The sequence below is a fragment of the Phodopus roborovskii genome, unplaced genomic scaffold, assembly GCF_943737965.1.
Source record: "Phodopus roborovskii unplaced genomic scaffold, PHOROB, whole genome shotgun sequence".
Classification (NCBI taxonomy): domain Eukaryota; kingdom Metazoa; phylum Chordata; class Mammalia; order Rodentia; family Cricetidae; genus Phodopus; species Phodopus roborovskii.
In genome coordinates this window covers 21,898,025-21,918,915 of record NW_026126418.1, presented here as the reverse complement: position 1 = coordinate 21,918,915, position 20,891 = coordinate 21,898,025, and the positions used below count along the sequence as shown (strand labels likewise).

At 39.3% G+C, this 20,891-nt stretch overlaps 1 pseudogene; it reads left to right on the top strand.

The window, feature by feature from the left end:
- Positions 1–18,764: 18,764 nt before the first annotated feature.
- On the top strand, positions 18,765–19,993 carry LOC127222348 (28S ribosomal protein S27, mitochondrial-like; annotated as a pseudogene).
- Positions 19,994–20,891: the final 898 nt, after the last annotated feature.

Sequence of the window (20,891 nt, the reverse complement as noted above, 5' to 3'; positions counted from 1 at the left end):
GTGAGTAAATATCAGCATTTTTGATTCAATTCTATTGATCTACCTGTCTATTTTTGTGCCAATACCAGGCTGTTTTCAGAACTATACCTTTGTAATAGAGCTTAAAGTCAGGAATGGTGATGCCTCCTGAAGATCTTTTATTGTACAGGGTTGTTTTGGCTATCCTGGGTCTTTTGTTTTTTCATATAAAGTTAATTACTATCCTTTCAAGGTCAGTGAAGTATTGTGGTGGGATTTTAATGGGGATTGCATTGAATCTGTAGATTGCTTTTGGCAAGATTGCCATTTTTACTGTTTATCCTACCTATACAAGAGCTTAGGAGATCTTTCCATTTTCTGGTATCTTCTTTAATTTCTTTCTTAAGAAACACAAAGTTCTTGCTATGCAGGTCTTTCACTTGTTTGGTAAGCGTTACACCAAGATACTTTATGTTGGTGGTGGCTATTGTAAAGGGTGATGTTTCTCTGATTTCTTTCTCAGCATCTTTGTCGTCTGAATAAGGTAGGGCTACTTATTTTTTTGAGTTTATCTTGTATCCTGCTAGTTTGCTGAAGGTATTTATCAGCTGTAGGAGTTCCCTGGTAGAGTTTATTGAATTGCTTATTTAAACTATCTTATCATCTGCGAATAGAGACAGTTTGACTTCTTCCTTTCCAATCTGGATCCCCTTGATCTCCTTTTGTTTTCTTATAGCATTAGCTAGAACTTCTAGTACAATTTTGAGGCGATATGGAGAGAGAAGGCTGCCTGATTTTAGAGGAATCGCCTTAAGTTTCTCTCCATTCAGTTTGATGTTAGCTGTTAGTTTACTGTATACTGCTCTTATTATGTTTAGGTATATTCCTGTTATCTCTGATCTCTCCAAGACCTTTATCATGAAAGGGTGTTGAATTTTGTCGAAGGCTTTTGCGACATCAAGGGAGATGATCATATGGTTTTTTCTTTTTCAGCTTATTTATATGGTGGACCATGTTGATAGAGTTTTGTTTGTTAAATCATCCCTGCAACCCAGGGATGAAGCCTACTTGTTCATGGTGGATGATTTCTCTGATGTATTCTTGGATTCGGTTTGCCAGTATTTTATTGAGTATTTTTGCATGGATGCTCATCAGGGATATTGGTCTGCAGCTTTCTTTCTTAGTTGTGTCTTTGTGAGGCTTGGGTACCAATGTGATTGTGGCCTCGTAGAAGTTTGGTAATGAACCTTTTGTTTCTATTGTGTGGAACACTTTGAGAAGTATTGGTATTAGTTCTTCCTTGAATTTCTTCTAGAATTCTGCACTGAATCCATCTGGCCCTGGCCTTGTTTTGGTTGGAAGGCTTTCAATCACTGCTTCTATTTCATTGGGGGTTATAGGTCTTTTTAAGTTGCTTGTCTGTTCTTTATTTAATTTTGGTAAGTGATAGTTATGCAGAAATTAGTCCATTTTCTTTGAATTTTCGAATTTTGTGGAATACAGGTTTTCAAAGTATGACCTGAAATTTTTCTGAATTTCCTCTGTGTTCGTTGTTATGTCCCCCTTTTCGTTTCTGATTTTCTTAATTTGCATGTTCTCTCTCTCTGCTTGTTTGTTAATTTGGATAAAGGTTTGTCTATCTTGTGGATTTTCTCAAAAAACCAACTCTTTGTTGCAATGATTTATTTGTATTATTTTCCTGGTTTATATTTTGTTGATTTCAGCCCTCAAATTAACTGTTTCCTGGTGTCTACTCCTCCAGGATGAGTTTGCTTCTCTTTGTTCTAAAGCTTTCAGTTGTGCTATTAATTCTCTAATGTGACTACCCTCTGTTTTCTTCATATGGGCACTTAGTGCAATGAACTTCCTTTGTAACACTGCTTTCAAGGTGTCCCACAAGTTCAGGTATATTGTGTCCTCATTCTTGTTGAATTTTAGAAAGTCCTTAATTTCTTTCTTTATTTCTTCTTTGACTCAAGTGTTGTGCAATTGCGCATTGTTCAGTTTCCATGAGTTTATAGGGTTTCTGTGATTTGTGTTGTTGCTGAATTCCAATTATAAAACATGGTGGTCTGATAAGATACAGGGGACTATTCCAATTCTCTTGTATCTGCTGAGGTTTGTAATGCCACCTAGTATGTGGTCGATTTTAGAGAAGGTTCCATGTGGAGCAGAGAAGAAGGTATATTCTTTTGTGTTCTATATATGTCTGTTAGACCCAGTTGAGACATAACTTTTGTTAGTTCATTTCTTTGGTGAGTTTCTGATTGATGGTCCTGTCTAGTGGTGAGGGTGTGTTGAAGTCTCCCACTATAAGTGTGTGAGGTTTTATGTGAGGTTTGAGTTTTAGTAAAGTTTCTTTCACGAATGTGGGTGCCTTTGTATTTGGGGCATAGATGTTCAGAATTGAAACTTTGTGTTGATGAATTTCTCCGCAATGAATATTAAATGACCATCTTCATCTCTTTTGATTCATTTTGGTTTGAAATCTAACTTGTTAGATATTAGGATAGCCACACCTGCTTGCTTTTTGGGTCCATTTGATTGGAAGATCTTTTCCCAACCCTTTGCCCTGAGGTAATGTCTATCTTTGAAGCTTAGATGTGTTTCTTGTATGCAGCAGAAAGATGGATTCTGTCTTTGTATCCATTCTGTTAGCCTGTGTCTTTTTATAGGTGAGTGAAGACCATTAATGTTGAAGGTGAGTAAGGACCATTGATTGTTAATGCTTGTTTGTTTTAGATTTGTTGTTGGTGGTGGTATTGTGAAGATATTTGTCCTGCTTTACCCTTGGTTTCTGGTGTAGTGAGATTATCTGTTGCCTACATCTTTGTGTGCATAGTGAACTTCCTTGGGTTGGAGTTTTCCTTCCAAAACTTTCTGTAGGGCTGGATTTGTAGATACATATGGGGAAAATCTGGCTTTGTCATTAAATATCTTGTTTTCTCCATCTATAGTGATTGAGAGTTTTGCTGGGTATAGTAGCCTAGGCTGGCATCCGTGTTCTCTTAATACTTTTAGAACATCTATCCAGGACCTTCTGGCCTTGAGGGTTTCCATGGAGAAGTCAGATGCAATTTTGATAGGTCTGCCTTTATATGTTACCTGTCCTTTTTCCTTCGCTGCTCTTAATATTCTTTCTTTATGTATGTTAGGTGTTTTGATTATTACATGTCGAGGGGTCTTTTTTCTTTGGTCCAGCCTATTTGGGGGTTCGGTATGCTTCTTGTACTTTCATGGGCAGTCCTTCTTCAGATTGGGAAAGTTTTCCTCAATGATTTTGTTAAATATGTTTTCAGCACCTTTGAGCTGGGCTTCCTCACCTTCCTCTATGCCTATTATTCTTAGGTTTGGTCTTTTCATGGTGTCCCACATTTCCTGGATGTTTTGTGTTAAGGATTTGTTGGATTTATGATTTTCTTTGGTCAATGAATCTATTTCCTCTAGTTTATCTTCTGCACTTGAGATTCTCTCTTCCATCTCTTGAATTCTGTTTTTTATGCTTGTGTCTGTAGTTCCCGATCTGCCCAGTTTTTCTATTTCTAGAATTCCTTCAGTTTGTGTTGTTTTTATTTTATCTATTTCAGTTTTCAAGTCTTGAACTGTTTTCTTCACTTACTTAACTGTTTTTTCTTGGCTTTCTGTACTTTCTTTACTTTCCTTAAGAAATTTGTTCATTTCTTCCTCTTTTTTGCTTGTTTTTTCTTCCATTTCTTTATGGGATTTTCTCACATCTTCTTTGAGGGCCTCTATAATTTTTATGATGATAACTTTTAAGTCATTCCCTTCTGCTTCATCTGCTTTGTTGTGTTCCAGTCTAGTTGGTGTAGATTCCCTAGATTCTGGTGATGTCATGCTTGCCTTTCTGTTGTTAGGTGTTTTCTTGTATTGTCATCTTCCCATAGGTTCTTCCAGTAGGTGTTGGTGGGGTCTCTTCCTCTCTCTATGGTACTTCCCCTGTGGGCTTAGGTGGGTCAGCGGTTTGGTGTCTGTAGCTCTGGGTGGTCCAAGCTCTCTGGGAGGTCTCTCGCGATGGAGGTCAGCGATCAGGCTCCAGCAGAAGACTGGTGATGGGGGGCAAAGATCCCAAAGGCTGGGACTCAGGATGTTCCTTGTGCCTATAGGCAGATTTAGCCTGGGCCTGGCACTCTCCAGCTGAGTCCTCTTTACCATAGGTCCTGTGATGGGGGATCAAGGATCCTGCAGCAGGAACTCAGAGTGGTTCCGCAGAGATAGGCAGATCTCTGGGAGAGTCCAGGAACTCCAGTAGAGGACCGGTGGTGGGGGTCAGAGACCAGGCAGGTGGAAATTACCATCATTTGAGGTTTTGATCTTAGCCATTCTGACAGGTATAAGATATAATCTCAGAGTCCTTTTAATTTGCATTTCCCTGATGGTCAAGGATATTGAACATTTCTTTAAGTGTATCTTATCCATTTCAGATTCTTCATTTGGAATTCTCTGTTCAGATCTATACCCCATTTTTTATTGGATTATTTGATTTTGTTTTGTTTTTTAATGTCTAGTTTCTTGAGTTCTTTATATATTTTAGAGATCAACCTTCTATTGGACATGGGGTTTTTGAAGATCTTTTCCCATTCTTAGGCTGTTATTTTGTCCTACTGACAGTGTCTTTGTCTTACAGAAGCTTTTCAGTTTCATGGGGTCCCATTTATTGTCTATCTTACTGTCTGTGCTAGTGGTGTTCTATTTAGTAAGTTGTCCTTTGTGCCAATGCATTCCTACTTTATCTTTTATCAGGTTAACTGTAACTGGATTTATGTTGAGATGTTTGTTCCACTTGTAGTTGAGTTTTGTGCAGGGAGATAGAAATGGATCTATTTACATTCTTCTACATGTCAACATCCAGTTATAGCGGCACCATTTGTTAAAGATGTTTTGTTTTTTCCGTTGTGCAATTTTGGCTTTTTTTTTTTTTTTTTTGCCAAAAATCAGGTATCCATAGGTGTGTGGCTTTATTTCTGGGTCTTCAATTCAATTTCATTGAACTGGAGCTTCCTGAGGATTTAGGACTGCATGCAGGGGAGCCTGCCCTAGCGGGCCAGCCCATCCAGAGGCTGCCAGCATCATCCACAGGAGGGGGCAAGTGTGGGCCTATTTCTGGCCTGCTTTCTGGTGCCCTGCTGAGAGTGTCCTGGGGACTAAGGACTGAGGTCTGTGTGCAAGGGAGCCCACCCTTGGGGTTCTGCCCATCTAGAGGCTGCCAGCATCCTGGTCTCACCTCCAACCACTAGAAGAGGGGAACCTGCCCTATCTGGCCCATCCAAAGGCTGCCAATGAACTGGTCTGATCTCCAATCACAGGAGGGGGCAAGTGTTTCTGGCCTGCCATCTGGTGCCCTGCTCAGAGTATCCTGAGGACTGAGGAGTTAGGTCTGAGTGCAGGGGAGGCCACCCTAGCAGACAGGCTCTTCTGGAGTCTGCCAGCATTCTGGTCCAGCCTTCAACCAAGGGAGGAGCCCCACCACCACCCACTGGAGTAGGTGAGCCATATGACTACCGGAACTGCTTGCACCCACCAGAAGAGGGCCTTGGTCCCAAACCCACCAAAAGAGGGAAAGACCCTACCAGTATGCACTGGAAATAGAGATGGGTAGATGACAGTATAAGAATGCATAAACAACAGAAAGATTAATGTGACACCATCAGAGTCTAGGCACTCCACACCATCAAGACTTGAACATCCCAACACACATGAAGCAGAAGAGAATGGCCCTAAAAACTATTTGATGACGATTATAGAGAACATCAAAGAGGTAATGAGAAAATCCCTTAAAGGGGTGGAAGAAAAAAATTCAAGAAATGGATGAAAAGACAAAGCAAAACTTACAAGAAACAATTGAAACCATGCAAGGTTTGAAAGCTGAAATAGAGACAATTAAAAGAAAATGCAGTCTGAAAAAAATGCTGGAAATAGAAAAGCTAGGCAAATGATCTAGGAAATAGAGACGCTAGGCTACAGATGCAAGCATAACCAACTGAAAACAAGAGAAGGAAGAGAGAATATCAGGCATTGAATATACACTAGGAGAAATAGATTCATCAACCAAAGAAAATCTTAAGTCCAACAAATCCCTGACACAAAATATCCAGGAAATATAGGACACTGTGAAAAAGCCAAACCTAAGAATAATAGCTATAGAAGAAGGTAAAGAAACCCAACTCAAAGGTGCAGAAAATATATTCAACAAAATCATAGAAGAAACTTTCCCAACCTAAAGAAAGACATGCCAATGAAAGTACAAGAAGCTTACAGAACACCAAATAGAGTGAACCACAAAAAAGTGTTTCCTCACCACATAATAATTGAAACACCAAACATACAGGATAAAGAAAGAATAGTAAGAGTAGCAAAGGGAAAAGAACAAGTAACATAAAGGAAAACCTATCAGAATTACACCTGACTTCTCAATGGAAACTCTGAAGGCCAGAAGGTTCAGGATAGAAATTCTACCAACATTAAGAGATCATAGATACCAGCCCAGACTACTATACCCAGCAAAGCTTTCAATCACTATTGATGAAGGAAACCAAGATATTCCATGACAAAACCAGATTTAAATATGTATCAACTAATCCAGCCCTACAAAAAGTTCTGGAAGGAAAGCTCCAATCCAAGGAAAATAACTACACCCACATAAAAATAGGCAATAGATAATCCACACCACCACAGCAAATCCAACACAAGCAAATTAACCATCAATAGTCATTAATATCCCTCAATATTAGTGGTCTCAACTCACCTATAAAATGACACAGGCTAAAAGAATGGATACAAAGACAGAATCCATCCTTTTATTGCATACAAGAAACACACCTCAACTTGAAAGACAGACACCACCTCAGAGTTAATGGTTGGGAAAAGACTTTTCAATCAAATGGACCCAAGAAACAAGCAGATGTAGCAATAGTAATATCTAACAAATTAGTCTTTAAACTAAAATCAATCAAAAGATATAAAGGCCATTTCTTATTCATCATAGGAGAAATTCATCAGGATGAAGTCAATTCTGAACATCTATGCCCTAAATACAAAGGCGCCCACATCTGTAAAAGAAACATTACTAAAACTCAAATCTCACATTAAACCTCACACACTTATAGTGGGAGATTTCAGCACACCACTTTCAACACCAGACAGATCTACAAGACATAAGCTTAACAAAGAAACAAAGGAACTAACAGAAGTTATAACCCAATTGGGTTTAACAAACATTTATAGGACATTCTATTCAAACACAAAGGAATATAACTTCTTCTCAGATCCACATGGAACCTTCTCTAAAACCGACCACATGCTCGGCAATACAGTAAACCTCAATAGGTACAAAAAAATGGAATAACCCCCTCCCTATATCTTATCAGACCACCATGCTTTAAAGTTAGAATTCAACAACAACACAAATTGCAGAAACCCTACAGACTGATAGAAATTGAACAATGTGCAATTGCGCCATTTCTGGGTCAAGGAAGAAATAAAGAAATTAAAGACTTCCTAGAATTCTATGAGAATCTACCCATACCCAAACTTATGGGACACTTTGAAAGCAGTGCTAACAGGAAAGTTCACAGCCCTAAGTACCCACATGAAGAAACTGGAGAGTACTAGAGAATTAACAGCAAAATTGAAAGCTCTAGAACAGAAGAAGGAGAAGGAGAAAACTCATCTGGGAAGAGTAGACTCCAGGAAATAATCAATTTAAGGGCTGAAATCAATAAGGTAGAAACTAGGAAAACAATACAAAGAATCAATGAAACAAAGAGTTGGTTCTTTGATAAAATCAACAACATAGACAAACCTTTATTCAAACTAAGCAAAAGACAGAGAGAAAACATAAATTTAACAAAATCAGAAATGAAAATGGAGCTATAACAAAGGACACAGAGGAAATACAGAGAATCTGCATGTCATACTTTGAAAACCTGTACTCCACAAAATTTGAAAATTTAATGGAAATGGACAATTTTCTGAATAGATATCACTTACCAAAATTAAATCAACACCAAATAAGCAATTTAAATATACAAAGAACTCAAGAAGGTAGTTACCAAACCAAAACAGCAAATAATTCAACTAAAAAGTAGGATACATAACTAAATAGAGAATTCTCAATGGAGGAATCTAAAATGGCTGGAAGACACTTAAGAAAGTGCTCATCATCCTTAGCCATCAGAGAAATGCAAATCAAAACAATTCTGAAATACCATCTTAATCCTCTCAGAATGGCTAAAATAAAACACCAAAGACAGTTTGTGCTGGAAAGGATGTGGAGAATGTGCACCAAAAGATGCACATTCATACAACAAGGACATCTGTTCAACTATGTTCATAGCAGCAGTATTTGTAATAGCCAGAACCTGGAAGCAACCTAGATGGCACTCAACTGAAGAATGGATGGAGAAAATGTGGTACATTTACACAATTGAGTACTACTTAGCAGAAAAACACAATGGACTCCTGAAATTCACAGGGAAATGGATAGAACTAGAAGAAACCACCCTGAGTGAGGTAACCTATTGTGGTTAAATAAAGATCAGGATAAACAAATAGGCTGAATATTCAGGGAGAAATAACTTACAACCTAGACAGATGAACACCAGCAAGTTCCACCGGATGCTCTCCTCTCCGCAACCTGCCAGCAAGAGAGCATCTCCTGGCTCCTCCTCGGACCTCCTTCCACAGGTCACTTCTGCCCCTAGCTCCATCCCCCAATGGGCGTGGACAGTGCCACAGAAGGAGACAAAGTGAATATCCCACTACAGTAACCCAATCACAAAAAGAAGAACATGACATGTACTCACTCATATATGGATTTTAGATACAGAACAAAGGATTACCAGCCTATAATCCATGCTGCCATAAAAGTTAGGAAACAAGGAGAACTCCAAGAGAGACATACATGGTCCCCTGGAGAAGGGGAAAGGGACAAGATCTCCCAAGCAAAATGGGAACATGACAGGAAGGTGAGAGGGAGTTAGGAGAAAGAAAAGGGGAGAGGTAGGCATGAGGGAACAGGAAGGTTGAGACAGGGAAAGAATAGAGGAGAACAGGAAAAGAAATACCATAATAGAGGGAGCCATTATAGATTTAAGGAGAAATCTGGCACTATGGAAATGCCCAGAGATCTACAAGAATGAACCCAACCAGCAATCTAAGCAATAGTGGAGAGGCTACCTTTAATAACTTTCCATAATAATGAGATCAACGACTACCTTATGTACCATCCTAGAGCCTTCGTGTAGTAGCTGATGGAAGCAGAAGCAAACACCCACCCACTAGGCACTAACCGAACTCCTAGAATCCAGTTACAGAGAGGAAAGAGTGATGAGCAAAGGGGTTAAGAGCAGGCTGGAGAAACCCACAGCATCAGCCGATTTGAACAAGGGGGAGATCATGCTCCCCTGTCTGATAGCTGGAAAACCAGCACAACATTGACCCTGACCCCCTGAATGTGGATGTTAGTAAGGAAGACTGGGCAGTCTATGCGGCCTCTAGCAATGGATCAGTATTTATCTCTATTATATGAACAAACTTTGGGAGCCCATTCCACATAGAGGAATACTTCCTCTGCCTAGACACATGGGGGGAGGGACTAAGCCTGGCCCCAAATGATGTGACAGACTTTGAAGACTCCCCATAGAAGGCCTCATACTCCCTAGGGAGCAGAAAAGGGATGGGCTGGGGTTTGGTGGGGGGGTGATATGGGAGGATGGAAGGGTGAGGGAACTGGGATTGACATGTAAAACAATCTTGTTTCAAATTTAAATAAAAAAGAAAAGAAAAGCAATTTCATTTATCCATCTGTCCGTTTTTAGCTAATCCATTCTATTTTCATTACTATAGCTCTGTAGTAGCACTTAAATTCAGAGATCATAATACCTCCAATGGTTCTTTTATTGAACAGGATTGATTTAGTTATCCTGGGTTTTTTGTTTTTCTATATGAAGTTGACTGTTATTTTTTTAAGGTCTGCAAAGAATTGTGTTGAAATTTTGGTAGGGATTGTATTGAATCTGTAGTTTACTTTTCATAAGATGGACATTGTTACTATGTTAATTCTACTAATCCATGAGCATGGCAGATCTGTCTTTTGATATCTTCTCAAATTTCTTTCTTCAAAGACTTGAAGTTCTTGTCATGCACGTCTTTCACTTGTTGGGTAAATTTACACCAAATTATTTTATGCTACTGATACTATTTAAAGCTGTTGTTTCCATGATTTTATCATTTGCATATAGGAGGGCTACTGGTTTTTTACATTGACCTTGTATCTACCCAGATTGCTGAAGATGTTTACTAGTTACAGGAGTTCCTTGGTAGAATTTGGAGGTCACTTATATATACACTATCATGTCATCTGCAAATAGTATCCCCTTGTTGTCTTATTGTTCTAGCTAGAACTTCCAGTATTATAGTGAATAGATATGGATAGAGTAGGCTGTCTTGTCTTGTTACTGATTTTAGTGGGATCGCTTTGAGTTTCTCTACATTTAAATTAATGTTGTCTGATGGCTTATGTATTGATTTCATTATATTTATTTATGTCTCTTTTGTCCCTGGTCACTCCAAAACTTTCATCTATGAAAGGGTGTTAGATTTTGTTAAAGGCTTTGTCAGCATCTAATGAGATAGTCATGTGTGTTTTTGTTTTGTTTTGCTTTGTTTTTTAGTTTTTTGTTTTTGTTTTTGTTTTTTCTTTCAGTTTATTTGGAGGAAAACATTGACAGATTTTCGTATGTTGAACCATCCCTGCATCTCTTGGATAAAGCCTAGGTGATTATGGGTGAATGATCTCTTTGATGTGTTCTCAGATTCAGTTTATGAGTATTTTATTGAGTATTTTTGTGTCAATGTTAATGAGAAAAGTTGGTATGTAATTCTTTCTGTGTTGAATCTTTCTGTGGTTTGGGTATCAGGGTGACTCTGGCCTCAAAAAAGAATTTGGCAATGTTCCTTCTGTTTCTTTTCTGTGGAATTTTTTGAGGAGTAGTGGTATTAGCTCTTCTTTGGAAGTATAGTATAGTAGATTTCATACTGAAACCATCTGGCCATGAGCTTTTTTTTTTTTGGTTGGGAGACTTCTAATGACCGTTTCTATTTCCTGAGGGGTTATGGGTCTATTTAAATTATGTATTGGGTCTTGGCTTAATTTTGGTATGTAGTACCTATCAACAAAATTGTCCATTTCTTTTACATTTTACAATTTTGTGGAGTACAGGTTTGTGTTATCTGGATTTCCTTGGACTGTGTTGTTATGTCCCCCCTTTTCATTTCTGATTTTGTTAATTAGGATATTCATTCTCCTCATTTTAGTTTGTTTGGATAAGGATTTGTCTAACGTGTTGATTTTCTCAAAGAATCAACTCTTTATTTCATTTGGTTTTTTGTATTGTTCTCTTTGATTATAGTTTATTGATTTCAGCCTTCAATTTCATTATTTCCTGCCATATTCTCCTCTTGGGTGTGTTCACTTCTTTCTGTTCTGAAGCTTTCATGTGTGCTGTCAAGTCATTAGTATGACTCAAATTCTTTATGCATGCAATTTGTGCTATGAACTTTTTTCTTAGCAATACTTTCAATTGTATCCCATAATTTTGGTTATGGTATGCATACATTTTCATTGAATTCTTTAATTTCTTTCTTAGTGTCCAATTAAGAAACTGGAGAATAGTCACACTAGAGAATTAACAGCACAGCTGAATGCTCTAGAAAAAAAAGAAGTAAAATCACCCCAGAGGAGGTGATCTGCCAGGAAATAATCAAATTGCAGGTGGAAATCAATGAAGTAGAAACTAGAAAAACAATGCAAAGAATCAATGAAACAAAGAAAATCAACAACATATAGACAAACCTTTACCCAAACTAACCAAAAAGCAGAGAGAGAACATACAAATCAATAAAATCAGAAATGAAAAGGGGATATAACATCGGTCACTGAGGAAATCCAGAGAATCTTCAGGTCATACTTTGAAAATTTTAATGAAATGGACAATTTTCTGGATAGATATCACTTACCAAAATTAAATCATGAAGAGATAAGCCATTTAAATAGACCTACCTATAACCCTTAATGAAAGAGAAGCAGTCATCAAAAGCCTCACAACCAAAATAAGTCCAAGGCCAGATGGCTTCAGTACAGAATTCTACCAGAAATTCAAAGAGCTAATACCAATACTCCTCAAATTGTTCCACACAATAAAAGAAGAAGGGTCATTGCCAAACTTTTTACGAGGCTACAAGTAACACAAAGACACAACTAAGAAAGAGAACTACAGACCAATATCCCTTATAAACAATGATGCAAAAAAATACTCAATAAAATACTGGCAAATTGAATCTAAGAACCCATCAGAGAAATCATTCACCATGACCAAGTAGCCTTCATCCCAGGGATGCAGGGATGATTCAACATACGAAAATCCATCAATGTAATCCTCCCATAAACAAACTGAAAAAGAAAAACCATTTGAGAAAAAAGAAAAAAAAAACATATGATTATCTCACTAGATGCTGAAAATCCATTTGAAAAGATCCAACACTCCTACATGATAATGGTTTGGAGAGATCAGGGATAACAGGAACATACCTAAACATAATAAAAGCAATATTCAGTAAACCAACAACCTACATCAAACTAAATAGAGAAAAACTTAACAAGATTGCTCTAAAATCAGGAACAAGACAAGGCTGTCCACTCTCTTCATATCTCTTCAATATTGTGCTTGAAGTTCTATCTAGAGCAATAAGACAACAAAAGGAGATCAAGGGGACACAAATTGGAAAGGAAGAAGTCAAATTTTCACTATTTGCAGATGATATAATAGTTTACAGAAGTGACCCAAAAAAGCTCTACCAGGGAACTCCTACAGCTGATAAACACATTCAGCAAAGTGGCAGGATACAAGATCAACTCAAAAAAAAAAAATCAGTAGCCCTTTTATATGCAGACAATAAAGGGACTGAGAAAGAAATCTGAGAATCATCACCTTTTACAATAGTGACAAACAACATAAAATATCTTGGAGTAACACTAACCAAACAAGTGAAAGACCTGTATAGCAAGAACTTTGTGTCTTTAAAGAAAGACATACCAGAAAATGGAAAGATCTCCCATGCTCTTGGATAGGTAGAATAAACAGTGAAAATGGCAATCTTGCCAAAAGTAATCTTCAGATGAATGAAATGCCCATCAAAACCCCAGCACAATTCTTCACAGACCTTGAAAGAACAATACACAAATTTATATGGAAAAACAAAAGACCCAGGATAGCCAAAACAACCCTGTATAATAAAAGAACTTCCAGAGGCATCATCATTCATGACTTCAAGCTCTACTATAGAGCTGTAGTCCTGAAAACAGCTTGGTATTGGCACAAAAATAGACAGGTAGATGAATGGAATCTAATTGAAAACCCTGATATTAACCCACACACCTATGAAACCTGATTTTTGACAAAACAGATGAAATTATACAATAGAAAGAGAAAAGCATCTTCAACAAATTGTGCTGGCATAACTAGATACTGGTGTGTTGAAGACAGCAAGTAGATCCATGCCTATCACTATGCACAAAATTTAAGTCCAAATAGATCAAAAACCTCAAAATAAATCCACCCACACTGAACCTCTTAAAAGAGAAAGTGGAAGGTACCCTTGAACGAATTAATACTGGGAACCACTTCCTGAACATAACGACAGTAGCACAGACACTGAGATCAACAATTCATAAATGGGACGTCCTGAAACTAATAAGCTTCTGTAAGGCAAAAGAAACAGCCAACAAGACAAAACGGTAGCCGCACAGAGTGGGAAAAGATCTTCACCATTCCCACATCTGACAGAGGGCTGATCTCAAAAATATGCAAAGAACTCAAGAAGCTAGTCAACAAAGCACCAAATAATCCAATTAAAAAATAGGGTACAGAACTGAATAGAGAATTTTCAATAAAGGACTCCAAAATGGCTGAAAGACACTTAAGAAAGTGTTCAACATCCTTAGCCATCAGGGAAATGCAAATCAAGGTAACTATGAGATACCATCTTACTCCTGTCAGAATGGCTAAAATCGGAAACACAAAAGACAATTTATGCTGGAAAGGATGTGGTGAGAGGGGAACACTCCTCCACTGCTGGTGGGAGTGCAAATTTGTTCAGCCATTTTGGAGATCAGTATGGCAGTTCCTCAGGAAAATGGAAATCAGTTTACCACAGGATCCAGCATTTCCACTCTGAGGCATATATCCAATAGATGCACATCCATGCATCAAAGACATCTGTTCAACTATGTTCATAGCAGCAGTATTTGTAATAGCCAGAACCTGCAAACAACCTAGATGTCCCTCAACTGAAAAATGGATAAAGAAAATGTGGTACATTTACAAAATGAAGTACTACTCAGGGGAAAAACACAATGGAATCCTGAAATTTGCAGGCAAATGAATGGGACTAGAAGAAACCATCCTGAGTGAGGTAACCCAGCCAAAAAAAAAGATGAACATATGTACTCACTCATATATGGACTTTAGACATAGAGCAAAGGATCACCAATCTACAATTCACAACACTAGAAAAGCTAGGAAACAAGGAGGGCCCTAAAAGACACATACATGATCCCCACAGAAGAGGAAAGGGACAAGATCTCCTGAGCATATTGGGAGTGGGGTGGGCAGTGAGTGGAGAGAGAGTTATGAGAAATAGAAGGGGAGAAGGAGAGGAGAATATGAGGGAGCAGAAAGATTGAGTTGAGGGAGAAAAGAAGGAGACAGAGTGAGCCATTACAGGTTTTAAGAGATATCTGGCAATAAGGAAATGCCCAGAGACCTGCAAGAATGACCCCAACTAACAATCTGAGTGGAGAGGCTACCTTAAATACCCTCCCCTGATAATGAGATTGAGAACTACCTATATGCCATCCTAGAGCCTTCATCCAGTAGTTGATGGAAACAGAAGCAGACACCCACAGCTAAACACTGAGCCAAATTCCTGGAATCCAGTTGCAGAGAGGTAAAGGGGTAAAGACCAGGCTGCAGAAACCCACAGAGACAGCTGTCCTGAACAAGGGGGAGCTAATAAAACCCAGACTGATAGCTGGAAAACCAGCATAGGACTGACCTCCTAAACGTGGGTCTCAGTTAGGAGGCCTGGGCAGTCTATGGGACCTCTGACAGTGGAACCAGGATGTATCCCTGGTGCAGGAAAGAACTTCAGGAGCATATTCCTCATGGAGGGATACTCCCTTAGCCTGTAGACTTGAGGGAGGGCCTAGGCCCTACCCCCAAATGACAGATTTTGATGATCCCTTCTGGAAGGCTTCACCCTCACTAGGGAATAGATGAGGAATGGGATGGGGGAGTTGGGGGCCATGGGAGGGTGGGAGGGAAAGGAACTGGGATCAATATGTAAAATAAGAAAATAAAAACATAAAATAAAATAAACAAAAAAGAATAAAATTAGACCTAAAAAAAAGCAAAGATATAAAATAATTTACTTAAGTCTTGCGATCAAGGAGCTAGACAAAAACTCCTCACACAGAATGAGTTCCTTTCAAGGGATATAGTGCAGAATAGGCAACACAGAACAATGTTAAAGCAAGCCTGACAAACACCATCTCAGGCCAGTGATGAAGGTCTCCATCTTTAGTGGTGGATGTCTGAGTTATGGTTTACTATTTCTTGAAAAGACATCATAACCACAGCAATGCATATAAAGAAAGCATTTAATTCAGGTGGCTCACTTACAGTTTCAAAGGTTCAGTCCATTATAATCACGTAGGGGAGCCTAGCAGCTTGCAGGCAGCTGTAGTGCTGGCTATATCTTGCAGGCCACAGGAAGTCAACTGACTGTCACACAATGGCACACTTCCTCCAACAAGGCCACACCTCCTAATAGTGCCACTCCCTTTGGGGGCCATTTTCTTTCAAACCACCACAGTGGGTCATGTTGACAATATGTACTTTTAATGTGAGGTGATAAAAATGACACTTTACTTGTCCAGGTAGTGGTGATGATGCAAGTCTTTAATCCCAGCAATGGGGGTGGATGGTGGGCAGAGGCAGATGGATCAATGAATTTGAGGCCAGCCTGGTCTACAGAACGAGTTCCAGGACAGCCAGGTCTACACAAAGGAACCACATCTCAAAAACAAACAAACAAACAAAAAGGCACATTACCTCTACAACTGCAGTCAAATCACCAGAAATATGCTGGGAAAATCCCAATTGAGGGCATATGACACAGTATTTGAGGTATTTTTCTAAAAATTGCCACAGATATTTTTAAAAATGGAAATTTTCCATTTCCATAAGTGTCCTTAAAGAAATAGAGTGACTGGCTATAATGTGGTGTTCCACATGGTTTTCTGGAACTGAATAAGTGTATAGGTTAAAACCGAGAAAAACATGAGCAAAACATTGATTTTTGCTAATGCATCTATATGGGATCATAACAATAACAAATGCACTGTGCTAATGTGGCATTCTTCTCCTAAGTATCAAATAAGTGTGTAAATCATTTGTTCTGGGAAATCCATTGAGCTATTTCATCACTAGATGAACAACACCGAGTATACTGATGTAAACCTAGGTGGTAGAAGTCAGTTACTTAATGTGGCCTCCTGGGAGAATCCAGATATTTAGTAAACACAATGTGGATGAAGCTGTTACTAGTGTAACATGGCACCCTGTTTTAAAGTATGCTTTATAAGTGGAAATACACTACAAATCAATGACTGGAGGAAGACAATAAATGCAGAAAATAATAACAGCATTTGCTTTTATAATTAATAGCTTTGGTATACGTCACATTATTATCTATGCTGTCTTTTTATACTACAGAAGAGCAGTAGGCTTTGTTTACACCAGCATTAGCAAAAACACATAAGCAATGTGTGGTATTATGACACTAGGACAATTATGACATCACTAGGAAATAAAAACACTTAGGTTCCATTTTAATCTTAGATTTATGTATAAAATAACATGTTTTTGTATCTCTGTATAAAAGAGTAATTTAAGCTATGTCAAATAATAAATTACATTAACTTATACTATAGCTGGATATGTGATTCATTGTTAATTAAAACATAATTATGAAGTACATAAGTGTACTTGCTCAAGGAAATTAAAAACAAGTATTCAAACAAATGCATACACATTATTCACTACACCACTATTTACAATAGCCAAAATGAGGAAAACAGCCTGAATGTTCATCTGAGTATGAATAAATTTATAAAAAGTGGCTTGTGGGCTGGAGAAATGGCTTAGACGTTAAAGGCTAGGCTCCCAACCAAAAAGTGGCTTGTACATACAATGAAATGCTACATAGACATCAAAAAATGGAAAGAAATATCATTTCTCTTCAGGGGTGGATTGACCACACTCCTGTAGATGCCCTATATCCCAAACCTGTGCACATGTAGACAGGGTAATTAGATTCACTCAGTTATTAAATGGAAAAGAAAAAAAAAAAAGAGGTTGGGCATGGCATCGCAAGCATTTTACCCAGCACTCAGAGAAGTAGTTCTTGGTGAGTTTGAGGCTAGCCTGTCCTATACAGTCATTTCAAAACCATTCAGACATGTATAGTGTATCCACAGAAAATGACATGAAGGAGGGGAATGTGTTGAGGAAATCCACAGATGGTTGAGGTAGATATCATTAAGGCACATTGGTAACATATAGAGAATTGTCATAGACCAAATAAAAATATTCTGAAACAAAATAACAAATGTTAATAAGTATGTGAATAAATTGGAGATAAGTTTTATGTCTTATAACGTATGATAGCTACTCAGAAAAATTAAAATAGATATACCATATAATCTGGCAATTCCACTTCTGAATATATGCCCTAAAGAATTTAAAACAGTGTCTGAGATAGATGTGTGCATACTCATGCTCACAATAGAGTATAGCACACTAACCAAAAAGTAGATATATGCAAAATGCCCACTGATAGATGTACAAAAAATCAAAAGTATGATTAGAACATACAATAGCCTATTATTGTGTCTATAGAAGGAAGCAATCCACTAGTGGCACACACTTAGGAAGTGGAAACAGGAAACAAACACCCTCAGATGCATAGAATGTTTGAAGAAAAACTGGATTATTTGAAACCCTATCTCAAAACAAATAAGGAAGAAAGACAAAGAGAGAGAGAATGACAGTATATGATGAACTGATAATGAATTCCATATGACTCTGTGTGTATGAGATTTGAAATTCTTAGAGTACTTAAAACCATATGACAAAGTCTTAATTGCCATATATCTTAGGGTATCTATGGCTTAATCAGGATTTCTATTGCTGTGATAAAACATCATGACCATAGGCAAATTCAGGAGGAAGTGGTTTTCTTTTGTTTCACTTTCACATCACAGTCCATTATCAAAGGAAGTCAGGGAAAGAACTCAAGCAGGGGAGGAACCTGGAGCCAGGAGCTGATGCAGAGTCCATGGGGGAGTGCTGCTTACTGACTTGTTCTGCCTGCTCTCTTACAGCACCCAGGACCACCAGTCTAGGGATGGCATCACCCACAAGGGGCTGAGTACTCCAATATCAATCACTAATCAAGGAAATATACTACATACTAGTTTACAGGCCAATCTTCTGGAGACATTTCTCAATTGCAAGTTCTTCACAAATGAGTCGCTTATGTCAAGTATATGTAAAAACTAACCATTATACTGGAGTCTAGAGGTACAATGGGAAAGGAGCTCTTGTTTAATGGGGGTAGTGTTTCGATTTCTCAAAATGACAAAAGTTCTTGATGGATGCTTCAAGATGGCAGCCCCCATGGTGCGGTGTGGGATGCTCCTGGCTCAGAGAGTATCTACGCCTCACCTTTCCCTGGCAGGTAAAAGATGCATACTTTCCACAGCGTAGGTGGACAGCCACCAGTGGGAAACAAGGGAGAAAGAGCAATGCCACCTGGCTGATCTGGCATCCTTAATGGACAAGGCATATGAAAGGAAGTTGCCTGTTAGCTCTTTGTCAATATCATGGTTTGTGGACAACATTTCATCTCCAGAAGATATAGATTCTGCATAGTACTTATCTTTACAAATTTCAACACAGTCCCAACTGCTGGTACCTGAGAGACTGAACCATCCACAGCTGGATTAGACAGTGTCTGAAATATGGTGCGCAAGACAAAGCCTGTACACCCTTGTTAATAAGGTTCAGTATGGAATTTTTCCAGATAACTTTATGTTCAATTTACTGATCGATTCTTTCATAAAGCAAGAAAATTACAAAGATGCTTTATCTGTGGTTTTTGAGCTCATGATGCAAGAAGCCTTTGAAGTGTCATCTACCCAGCTTCTCTCCCTTTATGTTTTATACCATTGCCTGGCCAAGAAGACAGAGCTAACATGGGAAGAGGAAAGGAACTTTGGTGTGTCCCTGTTGCTTCCAGGCCTCAAACAAAAGAACACAGTAGGCTTGAGTTCCAGCTGTATGGCTATGCACTTCTTGGGAAGGTGGAGCTGCAGCATAGGCTGCAGGCTGTGTGTCGAGACATGCCTCTGATATGGACACCAGGCTACCTTGACAGAGCCCTTCAAGTGATGGAGAAGGTGGCCTCCACCGCTGAAGACTTCAAGCTATGTAGAGAAGTGCTCAATGTGCTAGATGGAGTCCTGAAGGAGGTGATGTCTCCAGCAGACCAGGCCTCAGAGACACAGCCCCAGGAAGGTGAAGGCAACCTGGTGGAGCTAGACATTGAGGAACCAGAACATTCCAAGCTTCCCCGATACCTGCAGCAATTTAAGGCTTCTCGATCTAAACTGCAGGAGTTGGGCAGAGTTGAATCAGAAAGTCTTTTGACTCTGACCACCCAGTTTGTTAAAGAAAAACTCTCAGCATGTGAGGCTGAGGACCTGGCCGCTTATGAGCAGAAGTTTCATGAATGGCAGCTGGAGCGGGTGCAGTTGATCTACAGGAGCAGAGGGAGAGAGCGAAGCAAGAATACCAGGCACTGAATGCAGTGAAGACCGCAGCCTAAAGGGCCCTAGGCCGGCCCTGCTAAAGGACTGTGTGGGTTACCCCAGCTTTCAGCCCAGACAGACAGGATGGGACTCGGCCTCTGCTGTCCATCTTCCGCTTTTCCCACAAGCCATGCAACAGCCTGAAAACCACAGTGTGCTGTGTATCACAACACTGACTGCCCATCCAGGTGTCAAGGGCCAGGGAACTAAGTGGCAGCTAAACCTCTTAATGGGCTTTCAGGGCTCACAGTGGAGTCCTGGGCACAGAGTGTGAAAAGTTCCCATTATCTGGTGAGGGTAATAAAAGAAGTGATAGCTGAGGAGTCAGGTCTGCAGCACAGCATGGGGGACTTGAATGGTTTCCTGCCCCTGTCCAGGCACATAGGGCCACAAGCTGCATGTCCTGAGACCTGTACCCCACAGTCCCTGACTAGTGCAGACATCCTGGTGATTGGGCCCTGGGTGCTCACACTTCCCCACTACACCTTGCCCTCCTCTTTCCCTCTGGGAGAAGTCCAGCACAGGTCTCCAGACCACAAGCTCACTAGATTTCGGATTGTAGGAACCCACGGTGACACTCAGAATGTGGGGGTTTTTGAGGAGAAACTTTGCCCTGGGTGTGAGGTACTTGGCTTCTTTGGCATATTGGAGTAACTTTTCCCCATACATTGTCAGATATGTAAAATAGACCTTTGGTATAGGTGTGTGCGCACAAGTACACACACAGACAACTTTAGAGCAAACGTTTCTATTAAAGGAGGAAAGGAAAAGGGGTAGGATTTGAAGTGCATTCTGTCAGAAGATGGGACGTTAATATTCCTGGAAGCCTCTCCGGGAGAGGGTCAGGGCTTTTGCCTGCTGTTTAGTGAATGCTGCCTTTAACTGCAGGGATGCATCTTAATCTTCTAGAAAAACCTGTAGA